Genomic DNA, 5,725 nt, shown 5'->3' with positions numbered 1-5,725 from the left:
TTTTTTATAACTTTTTATTGTGAAATAAAAATACAGAAAAACCACACAAAACAAATATATAGCTTAGTAAAGTATTATCAGCTGAACACTCTTGTAATCATCAACCAGGTGAAGAAATAGAATTTTGCCAGCACTCCAGAGATCCTTTCATGTGCTCTGACTTTAGTAAAGTTATAACCTCCTACATTTCTCCAAAAGTAACCATGCTGTTGACTTTGTATGAATAATGTCTTTATGGTTCTTTATGGGTTTTCACCCAAATGGAGGTCCTTAGACACTGTAATTTAGTCTTATTCATTAAAAATTTTTTTGATATATCTCTTAATCTACAGCTTGTCTTCCACCCTTTTCTTTTTCTTGTACTTCTATTAAAGAACCCTGGACACCTGACCTGTAGCACTGGTTCTCAAACCATAAATGCACATCAGAATCACCTGGAGAGCTCATTAAAATACAGATTTTGGACCCCACTTCAAGAATTTCTGATTCAGTAGGTCAGGATGGGGCTTGAGAATTTGCTTTTCTAGCAAGTTCTCAGGTGATGTGAGTGTGGCTGGTCTGGGACCACACATTGAGAATCACTGACCTATGGAACTTTGCTGATTGCATCCTTATGATGCATTCAGTATGTTCCACTGTCCTCTGTTTCTTGCAGATTGGAATCTGGATTCAGAGGCTTGGCAAGATTCAAGTTCTCTTCCTTTAGTGAGAGTATACATAGTGTGTTATTTCATCAGGAGGCACGTAATGTCTGGATGGCTCTTTTTTAGGATATCAGCAGCCATTTCTGTTTGTTTTCTAGATACATGAATGCACTGGTAGTTCATAATTAGTCATTCAAATTATATAATTAACTTTTCACTTATTACCTGGAATAATTTTATTAAGCATTGCTTTCCTTTTCTACTATTTGGTTACAGAATAGTAAAGTTAATATGGGAAAGGCAGGATAAATGTTTGATTCTTTCCATTTATTTACCAGTTTTCAAGATAGTAACAAATTGTTTCCCTATTATCCTCCAAAGATGACCACTTATTTTCATATTTTAAAAATATCAGTATGAACTCATCAATTCAAATATATTTTCTGTGTTGCATTCATAGTAGTTATTATCATTACAGAAACTCAAATTACTCCAACTTTGACAGTGGAAACCTCTTCAAGTCAGCCCTTGTCTTTTTGAAACAACTTTGTGGTCTTCAACAGGTTCCCTACCGTCTGGAATGACAGGATGTTCTGGGCTCATTTTGTGTATTTCTTGCCCCATACCTGAAATCAGCCAGTTCTCCAAAAACAAGAAGCCTTGGTTTCTTGAAACAGTATTTCAAAGCGATGGTCTGAACATTAGGGTATTCACAGGTACCCGAGTTGGTCCATGTTTCTAGAGCTTTTCAGTAGATACATACAGAAACACACACACACACACACACACACACACTTGTTTTTAAATACTTCATGTGTTCATACTGACATTTTCCATTCACATACCAAGACTATAAATTTCAAGACTCCTTTCTTTCATTAAGAACTCTGGTTCTTGGGACATCTGGGTGGCTCAGTTGATTAAGCATCTGCCTTCGGCTCAGGTCATGATCCCAGGGTCCTGGGATTAAGCCCTTCATCAGGCTCTGTGCTCAACTGAGAGCTTGCTTCTCCTTCTGCCCCTGCTCCTCCCTCGCTTCCCATTCTTGCTCTCTCTCTCTGTCAAATAAATAAATAAAATCTCAGAAAATAGAATTCTGGTTCTCAAGAACATAGTGGATGATAGGATTAGAATATCTCCTCAGTATTCACTCACTTTACCCCACATCAGAGTCTCAATAACAATACTGATGCTATCACCACCAATTATGATTACAGAAAATAGTTATGCATATTTTGCAATGCTATCTTTATTCCCCTTTCTCATTTTTTGTTTTTTGTTAAGAATAGTTGCTTTAGGAGCATCTGTTGGCTCAGTTGTTAAGCATCTGTCTTTGGCTCAGGTCATGATCCAGGGCCCTGGGATCGAGCCCTGCATCGGGCTCCCCATGGGGAGCCTGATTCTCCCTCTGTCTATGTCTCTGCCTCTCTCTGTATCTCTCATGACTAAATAAATATTTTTTTAAAAAAAGAATAAATGTTTTATATCTACGTTATCACAGCATACAACCATGACATATAATACTCTCTTCACATCAGTCCTCAATCAGTCTCAATTCAACAGGGAATGACCATCTTCAGAACTTACCACCAGTCAATGCTTCAAAATCCCTGGAATCACTTTGGCTGTCTCAGGAAAGGCTCAGGGGAACAATATTCTCTGTGTTCTTGCATGTTGATAACAGGTTGTGCTTTTTTTAAAAAAAAAGTTTTATTTACTTATTCATGAGAGACAGACAGAGAGAGAGAGAGGCAGAGACACAGGCAGAGGGAGAAGCAGGCTCCATGCAGGGAGCCCGACATGGGACTCGATCCTGCGTCTCCAGGACCATGCCCCGGGCTGAAGGCAGGCGCTAATCCGCTGAGCCACCCAGGGCTTCCCAGGTTGTGCTTTTTATACTTGAAAGTCATTTTACTGGATATAATATTCTTGACTGTCATTTTCTTTCTCCAAGTATCTAGAATATGTCATTATTCAAATTTCTATGGCATGAAGTGTTGCCTCTGTAAAGTCTGAAGACAATCTATTTTCATTCCTTTATAAGGCACTTGCTCTTTTGGCCTGGATGATCAAAGGTTTTTTTCTTTTTCTTTGAAATCAGGTAATTATCCATGCCATGTTGGTCATCTTGGGGTGATAATGTCAGTTAAGTGGTATCCTCTTTCATGGTATGCTTTCAATTTTTTTTCCAAGAATTTTTCCCTCAAATTATAGATTTTAGTATTTCGTCTCTTGTGTTCTTTTTCTTCAATGGCTCTTATTTTCTGTACAGATCTTTTTTGCCTGTTTTAAGTATTTGTACTTTCTCTCCTTTATATATTTTTTATTTTTAACATGTTTCTCTTTTTCACCTTCAACTTTTCAGGTTTCTAAAATTTTTTTTTGAGAGAGAGAGAGAATGAGTAGTGAGGAGGGGGAGAGAGAGAAAGGGAGAAGCATGCTTCCTGCTGAGCAGGGAGCCCGAGTGGAACTCGATTTCAGGATCCGGAGGCTCAGGACCTGAGCTGAAGGCAGATGCTTAGCCAACTGAGCCACCCAGGCACCTCTCACCTTCAACTTTTCTTAAGACATATTTATTTGTTTATTTTTTTCTGTGTTCTTCCTACTTCAGACTTCGTATCTAAAGTAATTTTTCTTTCATTCTTCATAGTGAGTACTTGAGCCCTGTCATCTCACTTCCGTGTTTTACCAAATCTAATTTATTCTGTTTTCTCATGTATCTTCTTTTCTGAATGTATCTTAACTTGTTTTGAAATAATAGGCTATAGATTTCATCTATTTTTTTTTAAAGATTTTATTTATTCATGAGAGACACAGAGAAAGAGAGAGAGTCGGAGACACAGAGGGAGAAGCAGGCTTCATGCAGGGAGCCCAACGTGGGACTGGATCCCAGGTCACCAGGATCACGCCCTGGGCTGAAGGTGGCGCTAAACCACTGAGCCACCTGGGCTGCCCAGATTTTATCTATCTATCTATCTATCTATCTATCTATCTATCTATCTATCTATATTTATTTTTTCCACTTTCCTGAACTTTATTAAAGAAAAAAAACAATGATGGTAAATCTTGAGAACATAGTCAATTTTCTAGGATTCGTCCCTTGAAAATGTGACATTTGATTTCCAAACACATGCCAGAGCGTACATGGTTCCCAATTGTACTAATCAGGTGAGAAGCTGAAATCCTAAAATGTTCATCTTCCAACTTTACCCAGTCTGTGATCTGTCTTTGGATCAGCAATAATTGCCTGAACAGCTACTATGGCTTCATTAATTTTTGTCTGTAGCTCTCTGAGCTCTTCTATATGCAGCAATCGCAGAATTTGAGCAGCTTCATTAAGAACTGCATCTCCTGTGTCAAAACCAAGAATGTGTTTATCTAATGCAACAGGCAAGCCCTCTTTTGTTTGGTTTGCTTTGGCAACTGCATCTTGTGTCAGGCGCTCCTGTACCAAAATGCAAATTGCCTTAAGCATTACCAGGTAATCATCATGACGCTGAATCTGAAGAAGGTTAGTCAAAGCCATTACACTAGCCTTAAAATCAGGATTATTTACATCCAAATTGATCAACGGCTCGGCATTTTTAGCTGCGTTGTCAGCATTCTTTGTATTATCGGGTACCAAGTCCTTGTATTTTTCAGCATTATCTCCATATTCAAGTCTAACAGCTAAACCAAGAAGCCAGTCAATTGCTTCTTGTTGATCTTGAATCTTGAAAGGACAGTTAACATCTCTGAGATACTTTTCAAAGAACTTGGGCCAGTCACTGCTGTGGATGTTTCTTAAATTACCTCTGTCTTCAATCTTGTAGTGTCTGATTTTCTGGTCTTCAAGCCAAACAATAAAGTTTCTAAATTCTGTTTCATCTTTGCAGTTGAAGCCACCCGGGTTGTGGTAGTCGAGGGCCATCAGCTTGCATCGGAACCTGGTCCCCACGTCTCGCTCCGGTCCCCCAGGCCTCGGCCGGGAGAGGAGAGGCGAGGCGAGGAGGTGCGGGCCAATTTTATCTATTTAAAGACACAATCTTTCTTCTGTGCTTTATTGACCACAAGGTGTAATTCTTGCTCCTTATTCTCTTTGTAATTATAATAACTTTCCCTAGGATTTGATCTTGATTCCTTTCTGTGGCTCATTTTTATTTCATATTCATTCGAGATAGCTTTTCTAACACCACAGAGCCCCTTCTTCTGTTTACTCATTTTCTTTCCTGTAGGGTTTAGAAAATGTGAAGGTTTGTTTTCTAGGATTTCCTGGCAGTTTCCTTCCACCACTTTTATCTGTACCTCTCTTCCCTTTATCTCTCTTGTCTTGTGTCCTGCTCAACTTTGATTCCACTTCTGAAAGCGTCTCCTCCAGTATAAGTCCCTGTCCTTTTACTCTGCGTAGTCTAGGAAACCATTGAAGAGTTTGGAGCAAAAAAAGTGACACAATCCAACTTAGGTTTTACAAGGATCCCTCTGGCTGTTCTATGAATGGAGACAGCAGGGAGAAAGCCGAGGTAAACAGGGAGTTGGGAAGCCATCATAATACCAGTATTGACAAATTTTATGCATGAGGAAAGTGAGACACAGATGGTTACAAGGTTTCCTCTGCTATCCCAAAGTAGAGCCTTCCTACCCTCCTATGCCAAAATGGCACAGAGTGAAGAAACAATTACCATTCATTTGTATGGGAGAATTTTTTAGCGTTCCCAGACCCCCAAAAATAACCTCTCTCAGGCTTTTCTGATATCTCAGGACACATCTTGCTAACAGATGCACGAAATAAATTGAGATAAAGCACAGATGCTCACACAGTTCAGAGTTGCGCGCTTGACACCAAGCTGCTGAGTGTAGTTCTGGGGAGGGAGCTCAGCGGGGCCGCTGAGCTGCGGGGTGGGGTGCGTGGCCTCTGTGACAGCCCCCCTGCACCATCGGGGCGCTTAATGCGACTTTCACTTTTCACTTTTTCACATAAAGGCAAAAAGACTCTTCAGATTTCTTGCAGTTAACCAAAACAGGCACTAATGTAGCTCTTTCTTGTAAAAGCGAAGTGGTGAAATGTGAACTTTCAAAAAGCAGGGGATACCCCTGTAGCTTTC

At 39.8% G+C, this 5,725-nt stretch overlaps 1 pseudogene; it reads right to left on the bottom strand.

Moving 5' to 3' along the window:
* Positions 1 to 3,653: 3,653 nt before the first annotated feature.
* On the bottom strand, positions 3,654 to 4,637 carry LOC144318350 (RNA transcription, translation and transport factor protein pseudogene; annotated as a pseudogene).
* Positions 4,638 to 5,725: the final 1,088 nt, after the last annotated feature.

The sequence above is a fragment of the Canis aureus genome, chromosome 8 (genome assembly GCF_053574225.1).
Source record: "Canis aureus isolate CA01 chromosome 8, VMU_Caureus_v.1.0, whole genome shotgun sequence".
NCBI lineage: Eukaryota > Metazoa > Chordata > Mammalia > Carnivora > Canidae > Canis > Canis aureus.
The sequence above is the reverse complement of the archived record's forward strand: the minus strand, read 5'-3'. Positions and strand labels throughout refer to the sequence as shown.